This window comes from Tachypleus tridentatus, chromosome 11 (genome assembly GCF_004210375.1).
Source record: "Tachypleus tridentatus isolate NWPU-2018 chromosome 11, ASM421037v1, whole genome shotgun sequence".
NCBI lineage: Eukaryota > Metazoa > Arthropoda > Merostomata > Xiphosura > Limulidae > Tachypleus > Tachypleus tridentatus.
The window spans coordinates 42392994-42415991 of NC_134835.1; the positions used below are offsets into that span (position 1 = coordinate 42392994).

General features: G+C 32.9%; 2 long non-coding RNA genes across 9 annotated transcripts in view; one reads left to right on the top strand and one right to left on the bottom strand.

The window, feature by feature from the left end:
• LOC143232033 (uncharacterized) overlaps positions 1-14850 on the top strand; it is a 31268-nt gene extending 16418 nt beyond the window's left edge. For 5 of the 8 annotated variants that reach the window (XR_013017345.1, XR_013017347.1, XR_013017343.1 and 2 more), the window contains one exon: positions 10866-14850. This is a non-coding gene — a long non-coding RNA (uncharacterized LOC143232033). Of the gene's footprint in view, positions 1-393; positions 480-4888; positions 4972-10865 lie in introns of all 8 variants that reach the window. The other 3 variants (XR_013017342.1, XR_013017341.1, XR_013017344.1) reach the window with 2 other exon arrangements.
• LOC143232034 (uncharacterized) lies at positions 11970-15792 on the bottom strand. Its single transcript, XR_013017349.1, has 2 exons — positions 15598-15792; positions 11970-15380 (listed from the first exon to the last, which is right to left on the bottom strand). It is a non-coding gene; the product is annotated as an uncharacterized LOC143232034 (long non-coding RNA).
• Between the last annotated feature and the right edge of the window lie 7206 nt (positions 15793-22998).

Below are 22998 nucleotides of genomic sequence, written 5' to 3' on the forward strand. Positions count from 1 at the left end.
TCAAACCCTATATTGGACTTTGGCCATCTAGCTTCCATAAAGTTAGGAAGGAGGAAGTTGTTCTAACTAGACTACTCATTGGTCACAGTTTTTTAACTCATCGTTTTCTTTTATCTGGAACTGATGCACCAATGTGTAGTTTGTGTGACACTCAAATCACTATCAGCCACGTTTTACTTTCTTGCCATCGTTTCAATTCTCAACGACGGCAATATTTTAAACATATTTTTTCCCAGGGTCTATCTGTAACATTGGACAGTGTTATTGGTGATGGTATCACTGTCCACCTTGATAAAGTTTTTAATTTTTTAATGCCCATTAATTTTTTTAATCTCATTTAAGTGTTGCATATTTATTCATTACACCTTTTTAATTGTGGTTCCTTTTTTACAGTTTTATTCTCTTTCGTTCAATTTGACATTGGAAAATGGCCAGAACATCAAATAACTCGACATCAGGACTGGAAAGGCCAACTTCAGGTGACTAACTGCTGTTTGAACTATTCGTTTGAACTATTCGTTAGTCATCCTGGTGAGTTGTTATTACACTTTTGCTGCATGTCATTTCACACTTTTACTACTTTACCTTTTATTACTGGCCATAATGACACATAACCCGGAACCAGGACTGGAAAGACCAACTTCAGGTGACTGATGGTGGTTCTTATACTTACCTGTTAGTCTTCCTGGCAGGTTATGATCATTACCATTCTGCTACAGGTAGTCCTTTACAACTTTGTAGACTGGATGTCAACATTGGTTTTTACGCCATTTTCTGTTTTATTTGCTGTTTTGTTTTTACCTTCATTTACTTTTACAAATTTTACTCCATTTACTTTACTTTTATCTTTTTACTGAACATTTGTCTACTCATTATTACGATTTTGCTATGTGTCTTTTAAAACTTCTATTCTTTTACATTTTGATAATGGCTGCTATGACACATAACCCAGAACCAGGACTGGAAAGGCCAACTTCAGGTTACTGACGGTGGTTCTTGAACTTACCTGTTAGTCTTCCTGGCGGGTTATGATCATTACCATTTTGCTAGAGTAAGTACTTTACAACTTCTTTTACTCTGCTTTCTCTCTTAACGTTGTACACTAGGTGTCAACATTGGTTTTATACTTTTTTGTTTTACCTTCATTTCCTTTTATGTATTTTACTACATTTATTTATTTTTACCTTTTTACCGGATGTTTGGCGCAGATAGCCTAGCTGCTTTGTGCCATAAAACACTCAATCAATCAATCAATTCAGGTGTACGTTTTTACTGAGGATTTTTGTGTATTTTGACTTCAATTTATTCTTTTAACATAATATTTAAAAAGTTTTAGGTAAACAAATATTAGTTCTTAAATTAAATGCTTTTCAATTGTAAGTCACCCTCATGGTATGAACATAAACATAAAATTTAAAGACTACAAAGAATGAGTTAGCCCATCTAATCCATTTCCTTCACTAGAAGTTTAAGATAAACAAAGCCCACCCTTATCATTCAAATATTTATCGAGCCTTCCCTTCCCTTCCCTTAAACTTAGGTCTGATGTGGCCAGGTGGTTAAGGCTCTTGACTTGTAATCCAATGGTCATCAGTTCGAATCCCCGTCACACCAAACATGCTTGCCCTTTTAGCCGTGGGGATTGCCATAATGTAATGGTCAATCCCACTATTCATTTATAAAAGAATAGTCCAAGAGTTGGCAGTAATGACTAGCTGCCTTCCCTCACACTGCTAAATTAGGGACAAGGGTTAGCACATATAGCCCTTGTGTAGCTTTGCATGAAATTCAAACCAAACTCTTAAACTTACTTAAATTTACTTCATCCATTTTACCAGAAGGTGACCCATTTCAAAGGCTAAATACCCTTTTAGAAAAATAAAACTGTTTTCTCTGAAGATAACATCTACCCTGCCAAAATTTGTATGTGGGTCCTTTAGTCCTTCCATTACCACAGTTAAGTTTACAAAATATGTTGTGTGAACACTGTCAACTCTTCTAACAACTTTAAACATCTCAATCAGATCTTAACTTGGCCTTGTATTACAACCTTTTTATCCTAGTTATCATGTTAGTAATTCTCATCTGAACTTTTTCCAACAATTCAATGTTTTTTCTAGGATAAGATGACACTGAACACAATACTCCAAATATGGTCTTAACAGTGCCCTATAAACTTTTATTAAGCATTTCTTTAGCTACAATTAAAATCCTATTTGCTCTATCACTAGTAGTAGCACATAGCCTGAATAACTTAAGAGATTGATTGCCTAGTACATGAAGATCTTTTCCTTCTATGATGCTTGATGTTATTCTCATCAAAATTATAACTTTAGTTATGATAACCTACTTGTATTACCTTGCATTTAATATAATTAAAAGCCATCTGTCATTTATTCACCCAATAAACATTAACATTTTGAGTAATTTATTAACCATTCTTTCATCTGTATCAATAATGTGAATCAAAAGGAGCAAAGTCCTAGCACAGAGTCCTGATGTTTCCCACTTAAGACATTAGTACAATTTGACTGAACTCCATTTATAGCAGTTTTCTACTTTCTTCCATCTAACCACTTTTCTATTCAGTGAGTCAACTTATTCCCTACACCTATAGAGGTCATTGTTTTTATATCTTTTATGTGACATCTTCTGAATTGCTTCTTGAAAATCCAGTAAGACAAGATTTTCCCCTGATAAAACCATGTTACTCATATGACAAAATTTCTGACTTTATCAAATGGCTTTACAAACCAACTTTTATCAGACTTTCAAAAATAATTTCTACCATGATACAAGATTAACAGATCTGTAATTGTTGGAAATAATTTTATTATTTCCTGTTAAAAGAGGAATAAAGTTAACTAACTTCCAGTTCTCTGGCACCTGCCCACTATCCAAGAACTTAAAAACAAAACAGTAGCATATGGCTCAAATATCCAATCTTTAACCTCCTTCAAAACCCTTGGGAAATATCTTGCCCAAGATACTCATTACTCTTTAAATATCCCAAAGTTTTTCGTAATAAGTTCAGACTTAACGTTGTTATCTTGTTTACATCTAGAAACCATTCTGAATGAGGAATATTTTAAGCAGAAGTAGAATTTAATGATCCAGCCATCTCATAATCATAAGATATGAGCCTTTCTTGATCACCCCTCAAAGGCCCTGCTCCTATACCAACATTTTGTTTACTTTTAATGTATTTAAAGAAATCCTCATGGTTAGCTTTATATTTTCAATAAACTTTTTTCATGTAACCTTTTTTATTTCCTGTTTGACAAACTGTGCTGATCTTCTGTAACCCTCTAATTTTTCTCTCAAAACATTCAGTTTAAATTTATTAAACTTATAATGCTTTTCTTTGTTTATTCCTTTTAGCTTTTGTGAGTGAACTTGTTCTGTTTTTCATTTGCACACATTCTTTTTTTTTTAATAAGGAATATGTCTTTCTTGAATATTTAAATTTTGTTTTGATATTTGATCAGTATCTACAGTTGATACAGGTTATTTTTATTGCATTTTTTCAAAATTTGTTGTTGCTTTTTTTTATTTTTAACCAAAGTAATAATTAATTTCTGATCTCTTTATGTAGTAAAACATCAAACTTTAATGATCAATTATTACTTACACCCAGAAGTTTCCCATTTTCCACCCTTTCAACCATTTTTGTATTAGCTGTTAACAATAATTTTAAAATGTCACTGGTCCTATTAGGTTCCCAGACCAATTGATGAAGAAAATAGTGCATTGTGAATACTTTCTAAAATTTAAAAAAAATTCATAATCTCTTATGGTTTGACTCAAACATTTCACAATCTGTATGCCTAAAACTAAATCCTCCATAATTATGAGTTCACAGCTGAGATCTTAATCTCACTGAAGTATTTCATTAATTTCATATGTTTCATTTGGTGTTCTATAACAAATCCAGACTAAAAGCCTTCTCCTTCTAATAAAAACCCAAACAGAAATAAATCCTTGTTCTTATCATTCACATTGTCAGGATGTAACTTACATTTTACATATAAAACAACTAGTCTTCCTCCTTTTTAGTACTTATCTCTCATAAATAACCTATAATTCTGTTATTCAAAGAAATGTTTGCCATGCATTTAATGAACTTTAAGTCATTCCCATTATGCCAAAATCCATTATTCTGACTAGTTCTCTAAAGTGATTATTTCATTTCTTATACTTCCAGCATTAGAACAATGACAATTTAACTTACCTACTCTTTACACTATTTCTTTACTTTGTACCTACACTATACCTTGTTTTTGACATCGTTTTTATTTCTGCATATAGTTTAACCTAGCCCTCACCATTTTTTTACCTTTAGTTTAAAGCTGCCCTTACAGCTGAGTTATAGTCCTTGCACAAAACCCAGCCCCTATCCTACTTAAATCTAAACCATTCTTTCCAAGAAGCTCCCCTTTCACCACTGAATTGATCCTACAACTCTAGCCAACCAATCTTCTGATACTTTCATATTAGTCTTATATTCAGCTCTCGTAACATACTTATAATTTCGTTCTCACAGTGAAGACCCTGCAGTATTATTGACACAATTTATGGCTCTTTCCTTTAGATGCCTTTATCAAACCTCAGTATGTATCAGGTAGCTTATATTATGCTTATTGTTTTACTTTTGATTCCTTAAATAAGGAACTTTTTAACTTTATAAATACATACAGTTTAGTTTCTAAATTTTTCAAATTTTTTAAGCATGAAATATTTTGTTTAAGAGAAAGTTTAGACAAAGAATACTGTATTTGGTTGGAAACTATATTTGCTTTTAAAGTTTTAGATTGACATTTTGAGTTGCTAGTGTAGGTCTGCAACTAGTTTGTTTTTTTCTGAAAGAAATAATATTTTTATTTAATAGAATTAACTTCAAACTGATTTCAAGCAGCTAGTGAAAAGTCTCTGAAAAACACAATGCTATAGTTAAGTCTGAAAAATGACAAGGTAATAAGCTGGAGTAATTAGGCTTTATTTTTAAACTTGTTGGTATGCAGTGGCTAAGAAAAAGTGCATGATTTGCATATAATGTATACATTTTTTAAGAGTAGCTTATGCACACAATTGTTAGCCATTTGTTCACTCAGTAATGATTGAAAACTGCAAGATCTCTTTTTATATGTGCAAGGAATGAAATATTTCATTAAATATTATTATTCCCATGAGGTTCATTACTTATGCCACATACACAGCTATTTTTGTTCAGTGCTGCCCTCTATTTGCAAACATTTTTTCACATACAATAAGCCTCTCATTCACACACACATACCTCAATTTACAAGATTTAACTGAGTATTTCCTGTGAACTATCATGTGGCAAACATCTTCCAGTACAAGTGCCACACATCCTTGTGACTTATAATTCCCTCTATGCTGTTCTATCTAATTGTCACTTCTTGTTTAGCAGTGCTTGTGTTTGGGCATACAGTTTGTGTTCTCTTCAGTTTTTTTAGGTTTTTTTTCAATCTTCACAATGATTTAGTATTCATAATAAACTCTTACCGAGTTTATTATTTGTTATCCAGTTGTACTAATTTCTAAGTTATACTGAAGTAGAATTATTTTATATTTCTACCAAGTTTTAAAGGTTATTTATTAAATACAAGTATTTTCATATTTTTTATTTCTTTTTACCAACATAACTATGTTCATTATCCATTTTGAATTATGAATTCTGAAGTTCCAGTATCCACTTTAAAGTTTATATCTTCTAGTGGGGAGAACCTCAACTATAGAATTATTGGCAATTAATCATCTAGAGATTTGAGCTAACCACCTTCACCTGGTGTTGCCCAACTTTCTTCTGAACAAACCCAACCTGTTTCAAGTGAAACATTTGACAGCTTTTTTCTTTCATCTGAATTTGCTGTGACGTCCCAAGTTCATGCTGTAGGATCAACTAGGTCTCATACAGGTTGTTTTTTTAATATGATTTCATGGGTATATTTTGTTTTATCTTTTCCCCAGTTACTTATAATTTTCTTCCTTCGTTATTACATTATACTCCTTCCTCTCAGTCTTTTGTGTTTCCCCATTACATGAGAGTCTATCATGCTTTACGCTCCACAGACTTTGGATTAGTTTGCTTTAGTCTACCATCAGGATGTTTTTCCATTCCTTGATTCTAAAATCAGTTTTGCCCATTTTGGGGGTGGATCCTGATTATCCTGTTCATTTATTCAATGCCCAATTTTCTTATTCTTACTTTTGTCTTCCCATCACATCTATCCTACAGTATATGTCCACCATCCACTTTCCCTCTGAGGCAGTCTACCAGATCCTGAAGGTTTTTCAGGGAATACATTCACCTTAATTACATCAATATTGACACATTTATCAACTTTGACTCTTTCTTTTCACACATGGTTCCTCTGTTTTTGGAATCTTTGCATTGTCTCAAGTCTGTTTGGCACCTACTTATATTCAGGACTTTTGCTTTGCTTCTTTTCTTCCTAGGTTGGTATTTGGAAATCTGACAATTTTGTAATCCAGAGTGGAATCAGCAAGACAACAATTAACTCTTCTTTTTTTTCATTGGTTGATCATTTGTCTTGCCCTGAGCCTTGACCATCCCTTCTTTCCATTTCCCATCTATAACCTGTTCCTTCCTGTAGGAGGTATTCCTCTCTTTGTTTTATTTGATGTCCATTGTCATGTCACAAACAGTATCAGTGACTATCCTGTGGGTTTCAGTTCAGTGGAGACTTTATCTGAATTCTCCAAGGATCTCTGGGTGTTTCAGTTTTTAACTGAAGGCCTTGTCATCAACTTACTCTCCCCTCACTCATTATCTCAGATACTCGTTTCTTTTCAATTGCTTTAGGTTCCTACCACATGCCAGCATCTTTCCTAGGTGATACAAGAAATTCTCTTTCAGAATGCCATCAAACCTGTTATTCACTCTTCTCCAGGATTTGATTCCAGGTTGTTTTGGGGATACAAGGAAACTGGTGACCTGTGATCGATCTGGAGTCATTTTTCACATTCAGGTGGATTTTTATCTAGGTTTATGGATGACCAAGGAAGATGCCTTGAATACTTATCTACATATTCCTATATCTTGTCTGTTGAGACACTGTCTTTGGTTTGTTCATCACAAGGTAGTTTATCAGTTTTGGACTCCCCCTTTTGGACTTGCTTCAACACCATAAGTATTTTGTTTAGTGCTTTTGCTAAACATATGCATGCTTGAGAGTTGTGCTTATGCCATAACATGGATTAGTGGCTACTGTTGGCTTATTCCAACCTGGTGTCCACCCAGCATGCTCGTCTTCTTCTTATGGAGGTGGCTTGGGCTACCTTTTTCATCAAGTTGAAGAATTCCTTCCTTGTTTCAACCCAGTATCATTTGGGTATTTTTTACACTTATCTCGGTATGGCTCAGCCTTCTCCTGGACTCCATTCTATGGAGCTGGCAGTTTTCATCACCCTTATTGGTCCTTCTTTTACTGCTTAGAGGTCCTATCTCTTTTGGGAATGTGGTTTTATATGTCAGTATGACAGCACTCATTCCCATTGGTTGTGCTCATGTGAGATCTCTCCAGTGGTCTCCCTATGACCAATGGAACCTTGTGCAGGATTGCTTGAATGTTTATATTGCCTTTTCTCCTTCTTTTATATACAATCTTCATTGGTGCATGGGCAAGGCTGAGACATTGTTAGATGTTCTGCTTCCTCCCCCTCATCTGAATATACATCTTTTCACAGACACTTTACTTCACAGCTGGGGAGCATGGATTGAGTAGCAAGGAGCTTCATGTCAGTGATCTCTGACTAAATGGCTTTACCACATGAATATCCTGGAACTTCTCACTATACATCAGGCTTTGGATCATTTTCTTTATATAGCCAGCAGTCCTATGGAGAGGTCACATATTAATCACCAGGGAAACACTCGTTCTCATTTATTTTGTAATAAAACATTGGATCTCCTTTTTTTAGGCCCACACATAAAGTATTAATCTCCTTGCATGTCATGCACCTCTTGCTTTCAACTTTGTCACTGATTGTCTTCACCCCAGAAATTATTTATTCAACAAAGTGGTCTATAGATTTTTAAGTGTTCTGGTAGCTATTCATTATGGGAGGTATTCTACACCTGGAGGCATTTGCCACAATTCTCAGTACCATATTACTTTGGTTAAGTCTCCAGTACCTCATTCACTTGCATTGGCTGTCTGAATTCAGTCAAGATTAGCCAGACAAATCTTTTTGTTTATCTTCCTATCTGACTCCTTTCGAGGGTGATTTTTATTATGCTACTCCATGTCATTTATTCTATCTTTAGCAACACTCACTCTCAGATAGTTCATCCAGCGCTTTCTATACTTCTTTTTCATGCCTGGTTTTTATCTGAACTTTGGCAAAGAAATCCAGTTTGTCACATTGAGTAGCTTCATTTTTAGTACATTTCATTTGCCCTATCTCCATAGAGGTTTATCACTGTAAGTGGAACATTTTCTGCCATTGGTCTTTGGATTGGTGGTTAATTTTAGCTAGGCACAACTAGAAGGTCAATATCATATATATATAGATAAGTATAATAATATTAATATACTTAGTCTATACATTTGTTTTCTTGTTATAATTTGTTATTCTAGAATGAAACCCCTGTTCGTTCCACTGTTCCTGTTATTATGGGACTTCTATCTCCTCAATCACAGGTTACCATGCTGCCTTATCTCACACTTTTTGTTTTCCTATATGATACAGTTTTTACCTCTTATGCCTTATCACTGTTGCTGCATTCCTTCTGGATTAGTCAACCTTCAAGGCATACAGTATTTCAAGGTTTACTTTACCTCTGTTTGATTCTTTGTTATTTTGTTCCATCTTTCATCTATCACTTAAAACATATTTCCTTCTCCTTTTGACATGTGGATCTTGTTGTTTGAACTTGCTTGCCACTGATATTCTTCCTAACCCAGATTGATCTGTCCTTCCCAAAACTTTGGCAGAGAAATTGGATAATACCTTGTTCTTGCAGATTTCCATTCCTTCTATTTTCCACTTCTATTTCAGCCTGGCATGGCCAGGTGGTTAAGGCGCTCAACTCGTAATCAGAAAGTCATGGGTTCAAATTCCCGTTACACCAAACATGCTTGCCCTTTAAGCTGCAGCAGTGTTATAATGTGATGGCCAATCCCACTATTCATTGGTAAAAGAGTAGCCCAAGAGTTGGCAGTGGGTGGTGATGACTAGCTACCTTCCCTCTAGTCTTACACTGCTAAATTAGGGATAGCTAGTGTAGATAGCCCTTGTGTAGCTTTGCATGAATTTCAAAACAAACCTAACCACCTCTATTTCCAGTTTGATCTATATAGACTTCTATGTCCCCTTTGTACTCTTTGTTTTAATATATTACACATATGTGCTAACTGTTCCACCTCTTCATCCCTTGGCAGCTCTCCTCTGCTTGTGATCTTTCTCCTTCCATCCTATACTATTTATGCAAGCTCACTCACTCATGTGCCTTATTCACAGATTGGTGGTGGAATTTCCTCCTCCTGTCAGTTTAACTTGAGATGAAGATGGTATGATCCTCATCCTACCCTTTCTGTACATCCTTTAATTTACCCACATTCTATTAATAAGGGGCAGTGGCTCAGATCACTGTCCAACCTGTGTTCTCTCTCATTGAGGTGTAGTTCTCACAGTTTTCTGTCCATATCTGTCACACTTTTTACATATCTGTGCAAAGAGTATATATGGCACAGAAATGGTGTTGTTTCCCATATATAATTGTCTTATTAGAGGGCTCCCTCCTTTGATTGCCCTTCAGATACTCCTATTTTCTTCCTTACACCAGTACCTTCACTTATTCAGTGTGAGATTTTAGCTTTGTATGCAAGTGGAAGTAAGGTACCTAGTCAAAAGTTATAATTTTCTTACTTCCACTCACAATTATCATCCTTCCTCCAGACTGTCAACCAGTGCTAAAGTTTCTGGCTAAGCTAGAAGTGATAGTTAGGTAGAACAGGATAGAGGGAGTCACATGGGTATGTGGTATTTCTATTGATGGATGTTTGTCACATGATAGTTTGCATGTGAAAATCGGTTAAATTTATCATGTGAATCAAGGGGTGCATGGAATGAAAGGTTTTGTGGCATACAAAAAAATGTTTGTAACTAGAAAGCAATGCTAAACAAGAATAGATATGTATACAAACAGAAGTAAGGACCTGTCAGAAATAAATTTTCAGAATAGGAAAATTATAATGTCTTACAATATGGGTTCATAATATATATTTAATTCATAACAATAAGTCAGTTTCAATCCTTAGATCTTTGCTGGTGGATCAGCAATAAAGTTATGGACTTGTAACAGTAAAATCTTGGTTTCAATTCCCACAATAGAAAGAATGTATATAGCTAATTGTATGCTTTTCAGCTAGAACAAATGAAGTCTTTAGACTGAGGCACCTGATATTGAAATTGTAGCTCAAAGATTTTTAATTAAAAAGTCAATTAAGAAGGAAAATGCAATTCCTTCTATATTAATATAAATTCAAATTACTTTATACATGTAGTTGTAAAGTTTTGCTGCAACCAAAATTATTCAATAATATTCAATGTTTATAATGCTTAATTAATGTAACTGTGTTTATGGAATTTTAGATAAGAACAAAAACAAACATAAATTCCTTCTAACTCAAGTTAATGCTCTTTAGAAAAGATTTTAAATTTAAAACCAAGTATTTTATCAAATGCTATATTATAAGTATTCAGTAAGATACCCTTGTTGGAAAACAGAAAAAAAGTTAAATGTGTAAACTTGAAATGTGATAAAGATTTTGCTTTCGTTCTTTTTTATAACCAAAACATTTGTTTTAATTTTATAGTGGAGGTTTTGCCAAGCACTGGCACACAGGACCTGTGCCCTGAATCCCCAGTTGATGTATTGAAAAGTTAGAATATAAATCCATACTGAGAACACAGAAAATTCTAGTGCCTATATTAAGTGAAGATGTAATTCTTCCAAATTGATATTTTAAAATAGCTATTTCCAAAATTATTTGCATGATGTGTTAATTTTTTCCATTATCATGTCTACCAAGATTATATTATTTTTTGAGATAAATGTAATAGGTTTTCAATTGCATGCATGCAAAAGATAACACATAACGTATTTAAAAAGTAAACACAATGAAAATCTTTGAAAACTGGTGTTTATAATAAAACATTAATACATGTATAGTTAGCATAAAATGATAAGTAAATATAAGTTACACGGCATTATGTTATGAAGTGTTTACTCCCAAATGGCCAAAATTTCCTTGCTTTTAAGGATACTGTGTTTTACAACTGTTGTAATTTTCTGTATTATGTTATATTTCATAATTGTTTTAAAACATACTTGTTATGAAATACATGTAGTCAAATCTTGTTGTACATTATGTGTGATTACAAAGGAAAGAATGTTAAGTAATGTTTACTATTAACAGCAAAGAAACTTTACAGCAGTAAATCCTATGAATAACGCAAAAATAAGTGAGAAAGCATACTGCATATGATGAACAACAGAGAAGTTCATCATGAGGTAATTGTAATCTCTAATGGTAAATGTTAGGAAATACATTTGGTTAACAAGGGCTATAGTATATGTGCAGTTACTAAAAAAATAATGTGTAATTTTTAAGCATGAAGGAAAAAGAAGGATAATCGACTTTTTTTACTTAACATTATTGAACTTCTGTGAAATGTCTAACTACAGAAGAAATCTTGTACTTTTTCCTTTTATCTCTTGAGTTGAGGCTTCAGATTTAACATTTCAACATTCTTTCATCAGTTTGCATTGTTTTATTTGTGGGTTTAATAATATACACTAGTATTTTTGTATATTACATGTATAAAATTCTCTTATAAATTAATCTTTTGTATCTTATGTTAATTCACTTTTGATTCTTCTCTTTCTCTCTGATTTTGTGTAGTGTGTAAAGATAATATTTTCCATAATAAGATCATTTTAATTCAAATCACAAAAATCCTTGACACAAGTAACATGGAATTACAAATTGAAAGCATTACATTATGTAGGTGCTCCAACTAACAGTAAACAGTGAATGCTGTTGAGAAGAAAAAATTAAATTTGTTATGCAACACACAATTCAAAAGTATCTTGTAAGTTGCACTTCTTGTAATCAAAATTGTGTTGTACATATATTAGAATGACCTGTAGGTGATGTCCTTATTTCCAGAACTGTTTTTTAAATATGTTAAAACAATTTGTGGCTGGTGTTTTTACTTCCAGAGAGAAAGATCTACACATTTCAAAATTTTAGTTGTTGTAATAAAATGCAAAAATAAAGAAAATGTAAATGAATAATATACATTGAAATATCAAGCTTTGCTTTAGGTCTTAAGCTTAAAACTGAATTTATAAAAATAATTACTACGTGTATGTTTAACATATAGTTTTTAAGAAGTAACTGACACAGGTGAATCCTTTTTTTCTTAACTGTAGCTTGAAGATAGCTCTTAAGAGAGGAGTTGAAACATTTTGTGGAAAGTAATCTGTATCTGGTGTTTTTACTTTCAGGACTGTTTTATAGATGTATTGAAATAATCTCAAGCTGGTGCTTTTACTTCCAGAACTGTTTTGTAGATATGTATTAAAATAATTTGTAGCTGGAGCTTTTATTTCCAAAACTTTTACTACATGTGGAACACATCGTATTAAAAAGGTGAAATCCAGTTTCATCAGCATTAATATCATAGTCATCTTTCATTTTATCACAAGCTGATTTAAGTCTTTTTGAATAAAGTCATGTATGATATTGATGGTTTTCCTTAATCTCTCTACTTATTCTGTGTAAGACTTATGAGAGACTATTTTCTGGATAAGAGTATGGAAAATATAACAACCCTTTAAGTTCTCTACCATACATCAGTAATAATGGTGTATTGCCATTTACTGTATATTGTTCTGTAACATAACCCACTAATAACTGGGACACATTTTGATACAACATTGTTTGATGTTCATCCATATAAATAGCTAAGTTTGCAGAACAATGTGCAGTTTTAATTTGCCACCATGTAGAGAAAATGGTTGTTGTCCTGGATTTTTTATATTCCAAGAATGTAACACATTTCCACAAACAAGTCTGACTCAGAGTTTCTTCCTTGAAGTGGATGAAGTTCCATAGACACACCAAATCTTGAAACAAATTTGTTGAAAAGTTTCCTTACTAAAGTTACTGCTTCCTGATTGGGAAGAACACATATTTCTTACTTTTTCTTGAAGTGGTTCATCATGACCATAGCATGTTTTTTACCACAGCTTCACTGTAGCCAAAACCCAAGTACATTGACAGCTTTTTTCCTGGAGCTCTAATAGATTAGTACTGTTTCTGCCCATGCTGTTTCATCTGTCTTTTTTTTTTTTTTTTTTTTTTTTTGTCACAGCAGGGTTCGGTTGATTTAAATTCTGTACAGATTTCTGACACCTAACCCAATATAAACATTCTCTTACTACCTACAATGTCTTCTTAACACGTATGTGTCTGGACATCAAATAGTTGCAAAGATGTTAGTGCCTCAGAATGAAGACTGTACTAATTGTTTCTGTCCTCTGGTTTGACATAACAAGCCCTCTTTAAGCATAAGAAATCATACTGTGCCCATTACATTTTTGTCTTTGGATGTATGGAGTGACTGTTTGACAAAAATATTTTCTGCATTATTTTTTATCTGCTAAATGATTCATCTGAAACTCTTATTTTTTGCCTGAGCATCTTTCAGTTAAGTGTTAATTCTTCATCACTTATGTATGTGATGTTCTGGATTATACTTTGTTGGTAGTCTTTTACTATCCTGTACTTCCCTCTTTTCACTATTTTGATCTTTCAGTAAAACATGGTAATCAGGATAATGCATTGGTTCCATCCAAGTTGATCCACAATATTAAAGTTGTAGATTTTAGAGCCATTCTGCTACCTGGCCTTCTGAATTCCAAAACTTCACCAACCATTTCAATGCTGCATTTTCTGTTTGAATTGTTAGCATTTGTCCATATTGGGAATGATGGAATTGACTTAGGGCACAATCGTCTCTTATTAGATTTTTCTGAGTTTTACGATACCTCTTTCCTGCAACATTCAATGTCTTTCTATAGGTAGATAGTTATGGCTTTTCTATAGTAGACAATATGTGTTTTGTCTGTGTCATACGTGTGACAAAAATGCTCTATCTCAAAATCACTGGTGGCTTTATTTAAAATTAATGGATCTTTCAGAATTAGTGTGCTAGGCAGTGGTAGTGGTCAGTTCTTTCCTCAATTTGTCAAATGCTTGTTCACAGTCAGCAGTCCAGCAAAACGTATTCAGCTTTTCAAGTAATATGTGTAAAGAATGAGTTATCTCAGAAAACAATTTCAGGGAACAATTGATAATAAGAGCACAGTCTAGGAAATCCTTTTAATTCATGTAGATTCTTTGGCATTAGCCAATTCTGACAGAGTAAATCTTTCACGCATCTGTAAAAACTTCATATACTGGATATGTGTCCCATGGAACTTGTCTGTTGATAGAATAATTCACAATTTTTATAGGATTCAACTTAAGTTCTCTATCTTTGTCTAATCCACAACCTTTCTTAGTTTATCATTGTATTATCAAAGGTTCTCCTACATCCAGTAATATATGACAATCTAGGGTTGTTCAGACAAAACTAATGGTCTTCTATTAAATATCAAGATGCAACAAAAATGGTTTACATAATCAGAAAGGTAACACAGCAAATTGACATAATCATTTCCTGCAGTACAAGATGTTTTCCTTATATTTGCTTTATCAAGTTGTACGTGCCAAAATCCCATGTCAAAAATGGTTTTGATCCAGTCCATTACTTTATTCACCTTATAGTAATCCATACAAAACCTTGCAAATCAAAGGACTAGTACTTAATTTTGTCAATTTTTATTTTTTCATGGCTTCTATCTCTTTGAAAGCATTAGCCTGTCTTGCAAATGGAAATCATCCGACTAACTGATGTATATTTATTATCAATCTTGAGAGATATTTGTCTCTCCTAAGTCATGAGGTCTGCTGCAGAAGATGATATTGAACAAGTTGTGTAACATCTGGTACTGATTAATTGTGAGACCTCCACAGCTCTAATAATGCACTTCTTGTAAGTTAAGTGGTAAGCTACCATTATGTTGGGATTTTACATGAGACTTTCTAAATTTTTCCTCAAAAGTGTGTGTGTATTTTCTTATACAAAACCACAGTGGGGTATCTGTTAAGTCCACTGAGGGGAATGAAATCCCTGATTTTAGCATTGTAAATTTGCTGTACCAGCAGGCAACCCTCAAAAGTGACTATTTCAGATGTTCTTTGATGTGGAAATAATACCTGTAAAATTTATAGTTTTATTTTTCTATTTAATTTTAACCAATGTTATGAAATAAATTATTACTATTGATTAAAACAAATCTTTAAAAGTAAAATCAACCTGGAAATATTTTAACGTTAATAGTAAAATTACAAAAATATACAATACAAAAATTCCAGATATTTTCATGCTTTATTTACTTCGTCATGAATAATTATAAGGTTTATTCTGACTTACCCATATAATATGCTTAAACTACTGAAATACACGTCAGAAAACACTTGTGGATTTTTATTTAATAAATATTTCATATGCTAAGGGTCTTTACTTAAAAGTTAGAGAAAAGGCTTCTCTAACCCAGATAACAACATTGAGAGCTGTGTTTTTCAAAATTTTTATTTTATTTTCATTGCAATCCCAAAAGGGAAAAGATGGGGGGAAAGTTTCATTCAATCCATTAAAATAATTAGAATTCAGAAATAAAAATTACTCATAGGAAAGGAATAATTTTTTTGGAATTTTAATATGATAAATAAATTCACTGTTTGTCTCAAATTATTTGTTTCTCCAATATAATACAATATTTATAAACATAAGTTGCATGTTTAGCATTACAGTCAAAATAACCTTCCTCTGTATATTATATCTGTCCTTTTGGTCCAAGAGTTAAATTTTACAATTTAAGATATGATTTTGCACAAATTAAAATTTTTATTACATGTTACAATACCTTTTCTGTTCTTTAATTATGAAATTTTTAATCAATATAAATTTTACAACTTTCAAAACGTACTTTAATTTGTTATCTGCAGTTTATTTTTGAATAAATTTGGTATTAATCGATATTGCTAGACAATAAATTGTGTCTAGCAGTATATTTTCTCAATACACGTATATATATTTTATCATTTACGTAGTGACTTATTTTTTTTTACCGAGTTAAAACCTCTGTAAGTAATCTTCTATAGAAAGTGACATTTTATCAAACATTTCTTCAATTTTATAATCTGAACAATTTCTTGGCCAAGTGGATTTAGGCGTTTGACTCGTAATCTGAGGATCGAGGGTTCGAACCCCACATCTCGCCAAACATGCTCGCCCTTTCAGCCGTGGGGGCGTTATAATGTTACGGTCAATCCCATTATTCGTTGATAAAAGAATAGCCCAAGAGTTGGCGGTGCCTTCCCTCTAATCTTACATTGGTAAATTAGGGACGGCGCGAAATTTAAAAATAAACAAACAAACTAAGATTTTTCCTCCAGATCAGATATTATGTGTATAAACGTTTGCAAGGATAACATGGATATTTCATTTAGTGACTTGGTATGATTGTTAAAAAAATTAAATGTTTGTGTTAATTGGTTGGTGTGGTATGACATTAGTCAACACTTCATAATTTACTTTAACCAGTATAAGAACGACTAATAATGGTATGTTTTCATCATACTCAACATAAATTTGTAACTTCATAATTTTATTTAACAAATATAAGACGATCTAAAAGCGATATATGTCTTCTTCATACTCATCGTAAATTTGTAATTTTCGTTAACCAATAAAAGACCGTCTGAAAACGGTATGATAGTTTTATTATATTCAATGTAAATTTGATTGTTTCATTTAATCTATTAAAATGCTGGAAAAAATTTCAATGTTATTACTTTTGTTACAAACAGTAAAAGAGCCATCTAAAAACTTCTTGCATAATTATTTTTAAATAACTTACATAAAAAATTGCAAAATATATTGAAAGAAAATCAAACATTTTACTTTTAAGAATGCCTATTTCAAGTGTTGCGTATATTAATGCAGCTTTAATGTGCAGTTTCCTAAATTTAGTAACAAATTTCCTCTTCAATTACAGTAAAACATTTTCATAGAAATGCATGTAGATCATTTTAAGTATCCTTCTTATAAAACCTCTTGTTAATAGAATTCATGTAATTACAAAAATAAAATTCAATTCCTTTGAGTCAAAAATCATGTTATATAAAGTAAAAACATCAAATGATGCTAAAAGATGGTTTTACATTTTTAGGGAAATGATTTACAAAGAATTTACTGTCTTTGAGTTAGTGTTTCACATTTGAATAAAAATTTATAACAATATCCAAAAATTATTCAATGATAATATTTTTTCTCCCACAAAAGGAAAGATTGACGTGTATAAAAGTATTCCGATCTTTTTCCCTTAATGTATTCTTTCTATGTGTCATTTTCTACAACTTGGGTAGCATAAAAACAATTTCCTAATTTATTTTGACCGAAATTACATTTAGTTTCTTGCTAAGTAATGCACTTTCAAAATTCGATATATATCAATTTCATTTTTATGTTCTTTATAGAGAAGTTTAACTCTTTTATTAAACATTTTGTCGTTACGATTATCATTATGAAGGTGTTTCTAACGCCGTATTTGTATAAAATCTGGTTTCCATTACAACCAAAACACTATCCTTTTTAATATATATATAAAACACGATATGTTTTTATTTTATTACAAAGTAAATGTAATTCCGATTTGATTCCACTTTTCCAGTCGATTAAAAGTCGACTCCATCTTAATAAGAAATTTATCTTCTTCCGTATTTAAAAACATAACTCTTTTGAATATTACCTTTCTAGTAGATTCACGTAGATCTTCCTTAATTTGAATGTTATTAGGTCTGTTATTTAATCTGGATTTAATTCCTCGTTTTATAAATCTAATTTCATTCACAGCTAAGTCCATTTTACTTAAATACCTTTAGGTGTTAAACTAGGGTTATTACAAATTTATTTTTACCTCCAGGAGTCATGCCTCTTTGTTTACATTGTTCAGCCTATCAGCTTGTATTCTATCTTGACTTCTACTTTTATATGCTGAAACTTCACTCCTGTAAAATCTACTATTATCGTTCACTTCAGAATGGCAAGGATGGCGTTTTCAGTATAAATTTTATTACATGTTTACATACTAAACTTGTTTTCAAAATTTCTTTAGAGGTCTAGGATCTTCCAATACCAAACTCAAATTAATATTAGTCATTAAATTGTTTTATTATTCCTCTTTTCTGAGGATTTCCATCCTCTTCTAGCTGTTACGTAAACCATTGTTTTTCTCAACTGAAGTTCCTGGCTCTGTCTATCTTTTTTTGACACAATTTCTTCTATTGTTCAGTCACAATTTAAAAAAAAAAATGTCTAAAGTCTTCGTTTACACTGAAATCAGTTTCTATATGTTTTAATTCTTAATTTTCCACTCTATGTTATACTAATTCAATTTCCATTTTTACCGTTTCGAGTTCTGAATATTTTTGAATATTATTTTTATTCTTTCAAAAGAATACCAATAACTGATTTATGAAATTTATGGTAGATAAGTGGCGTTTCCTCGTCCGTACACTTTAGCGTAAGAAGTCGGGTTTTCTTATATCAAATTCAGCCAAAACATAAATTTTCTTTCATTTAAACGATTCTTCATAAAATTAGCATTATCTTCCAATACGCCTTCTATTCTCTAATATATACGTTTAGCCAAACGTACTGTTGGGAATCCACGGATCAGTTTTTTTTAATGTATATATAATTTTATCTTTGGTTTTTAAACTTATGGTGCTGTGTAAAAGTATTAGGACATGGGAATATTTTGTTACTAATACTATTTTATGAGGAATAATTCTTCCATGCCACAACATAAAGTAGATTTCAACACTATGGTAATGCTTTACTGATCCCTTTTGACAACTGAATATGACAGGGTGAGAATACTTATCATTCTTAAGAATTCCCATATACTTGTATCAAGGGAATGTCATAATGGTTCTGCTTGAATGAACATACTGATCAAATTTAGTTTGAAATAATTGTTATTGTGCCCCATGATGTCTTAACTATATAGAAAGTAACCAATATGTGGTGCCTGTATTTGCTAGAAGAAATTAATTTAATAACACTCCACAAATAAACCTTGATAAAAGCAGTGTTGAACACGATATATAAAGGTTTGGTGTCATGCTACAGCCCAAAAAGCATAGAAAATTGTCAGTAGAGCAGAGAGTTTGCATTAAAGTTTTACATGATGCTGGTTAGACTCTGCGACAAAACGCTGCAGTCTTGAAATGCTTCTCAAACACTGCTAAGTATGCCCTAGATCGTGATACCGAGACAGGTAAGTTTGAAAATAGGAAAGGAAGAAGTAGAACACTAAACCAAATGATACTGTTGTTAAGTATCATTGTTTATGCAGCTTCTGAGACGGAAGGAAGACTACCAGTGACATCATGCATGAGCATAAACGACCAAGTACCAAATGATAGAAAAGTGTCCAAATCTAAATTATCAAGAAGACTTAACAAGAATGGAATATTTGATCATGTAGCAATTAAAAAACTTTTACTTCGATCTCCAAACACTGTAAAGAAATTGAAATTTGCGATAAAAAAGAGCGCAAAACTGGATTGTTGGCGACTGGAAAAGGGAGTTATGGACAGATGAGTCTTAAGTTTGAAATATTTCGTTCAAAGCGTTGGTTGTACGTCCAGAGGAGGAAAAGTGACAGATGCTTACCTCATTGCATAGCACCTATCATGAAGCATAGGTGTGAAAGTGTGACGGTTTGGGGTTATTTTTTTTCCTGTGTGGTGACAAAAGATATTTGAAAAAAACATATGGAACAATGAACCAGCTTAAATATCATGAGATACAAGTACACCCAGTGGTTTGTGTATTATTGGTAAAAGATTCAACTACCAAGAAAATAATAACCCCCAACATTCGTCCGATCTGTGTAGAAATTACTTAGCTAAGAAAGAAGCTGCCGGAGTCATCAAAGTGATGCAACGACCTCCACAGAACCGTGGTCTCAACCCATTTGAGCATATCAAGGAAATGATAGATCAAAAACTTGACAAATCAAAATTTACTTTCAAAGAAACTTCATGGGAGTGTATTAGAAATACTTGGAGTAAAACCCCAAAGGATGCTTTGGTAAAATATGTTACAACAATGCCTGAAAGACTGTTTCCAATCATTAAATAAAAAAGGAGAGCAGACAAAATAACTGTTTGCTGAACTCAACCACTTTTACTGAGTCTTCTGTCGTACTAAATATGAAGATTTACCTTCCATTGTTCTTTGAAAATAGTCTGAAATTTAATTTTTGACTTTATCACCTTTGCACAGTGTTGTATTCCCGGTATTTATAACAGTTTTTATTCTTTTTTTTTTAAATGAAGTCCGGGCCCGACATGGCCAGGTGGTTAAGGCACTCGACTCTTAATCTGAGGGTCGCGGGTTCGAATCCCCGTTGCACCAAACATGCTCGCCCTTTCAGCTATGGGAGCATAATAATGTGATGGTCAATCCCACTATTCGTTGATAAAAGAGTATTTCAAGAGTTGGCGGTGGGTGGTGATGACTAACTGCCTTCCCTCTAGTCCTACAATGCTAAATTAGGGACGGCTAGCGCAGATAGCCCTCGTGTAGCTTTGCGCGAATTTCAAAACAAATGAAGTTTAAACTTGACAGAAATTTAATGAAGAAATTATTCAATAAGCTGTTGAATTTTTACTAAATATTCTTCACTAAGAGATGTAAAATGTAATTTCTTAAGATCTTGAAAAATATTGTTTGTTTGATTTAGAACAAAGGAACATTGAATACTGTGATATGCTATGTCTACTGCGTGAAATCAATCCTCGCATTTTAGCGTTGTAAGTCTGTAAATTTATCACTTTCTCATCAGGGGACATAAAATACACTGAGAAACATCTTATCGGTAAATTAAAAAATAAAACGTTATTTATGGCGTGCCTGCAAATATGGAGAAATATACTTTGGAGAGTTTGTTTGTTTTTTGTGAAACACAACGCTACACAATAGACTATCTGTTTTTAGCGTTATAAACCTACAAACTTACCGATGAACCACTAGGAGAAACAAAAAACCAATGACAATTAGGCTCAAGGAAAAGGCTTGAGCAGCAAAATCATTCAGTTCTGAAAAAATGCAATAATTGAGCATTCTCTTACGAGTCGGCCCGGCATGGCCTAGCGCGTAAGGCGTGCGACTCGTAATCCGAGGGTCGCGGGTTCGCGCCCGAGTCGCGCTAAACATGCTCGCCCTCCCAGCCGTGGGGGTGTATAATGTTACGGTCAATCCTACTATTCGTTGGTAAATAGTAGCCCAATAGTTGGCGGTGGGTGGTGATGACTAGCTGCCTTCCCTCTAGTCTTACACTACTAAATTAGGGACGGCTAGCACAGATAGCCCTCGAGTAGCTTTGTACGAAATTTCCAAACAAACAAACAAACAAACAAAACTCTTACGAGTCAGCCTGGTTTGATCTTTTGATAACGGTACTCTACTTGCAATCTTTGAGCCATGCTCGAATTCTGTGACCGAACATGCTCGTTTTTTAGCTGTAACGACTTTGTTAATTAACATATTTACAATAAGTGTATTGAACGTTTGTGTATAAGAAACATGTTTTAATAACTTTTTTTTATCGGAAATGGAGCTACAGAGAAATCCAGACTTTTGAATTTCCTGTAGTGAGTTTTTCAAGCATAAATTTGTCATTTTTTATGTGTTTCTTATCCCAACAAGCATTACCCTTTATCATCACAAGAGATTGCAACAAGAATAACGAAGTTTATGATAAAAGCTCCGCTGTTTATTTTTGTTCTTCCTTTGGTTTTAAGTTTTGATATTTTTTGTAAAGATCGAACCCATCAGTGCATGTTGGGCTTTTATGAAATGTTTCGTGGGATCATTTTTTTTTTTCAGTTTTGAGAATCTGGAAAATCCTTTTTTTGACGAATATGAACATAGTTATTTAAAAAGAGAGATTTCATCATTTTTGTATAGCACGAAAATGTTTTAATTTGTTATACACTTCATTCCTGAGCTCAAAGTATTTTTCTGACGGTAAAAATAACACATTTCAACCCAGAGATACTTATCTCAACATGATAATGTTTTTGAAGCTTATTATGCCCCCAAAATATGTAAAACAAACTGTAAGAGATAAATGTCACCAATGTTCCATTATATATATTTCCTCTTCTGGCATTTTCACTTCCTCTTTTCCACTCCCTTCCGGTTTCATTATGAGTTTTGATCCAATGGGGGAAGACTCGTAAGCTCTGTAGTTTATCATATTTTTATATGATAAACGCAATAAAGGCAGACACAAGACTACTGATTATACGGAAGACATCTTGAACAAGGGATTTAGGACCTACTTTGCATACGTGAATCCTGTTGCGGATATTTGAATATTTGACCTTTGGTGCAAGCATGAACTTTGCCTATTTTTACATCATATGTCGTCTTCCATTCCCTGAGAATATAATCCCTGATCCTCCCACCCTTCTTTTATAGTTTCACAGCTTTATTTTTTTAAAAAAAAAGTCGACATGGAAGACGTTGAACTAGCTTCCTGAGGTGTCTTAGACCTTCATGGAATCTCAACACTTCCAACCAGGGGTTTTCTAGTGTACAGTTTATCACAAATTGTGCCTCTGTAACAATATTTATGCAGTTGAAAATTCAGCCATATAAGCAAGTTTAATATGATAGCTATAAAAAAAACATATTTAAGATTATAACGCTGCATTCCAGAGTTGACAAATAAATATTTTTAGCGGAATATTC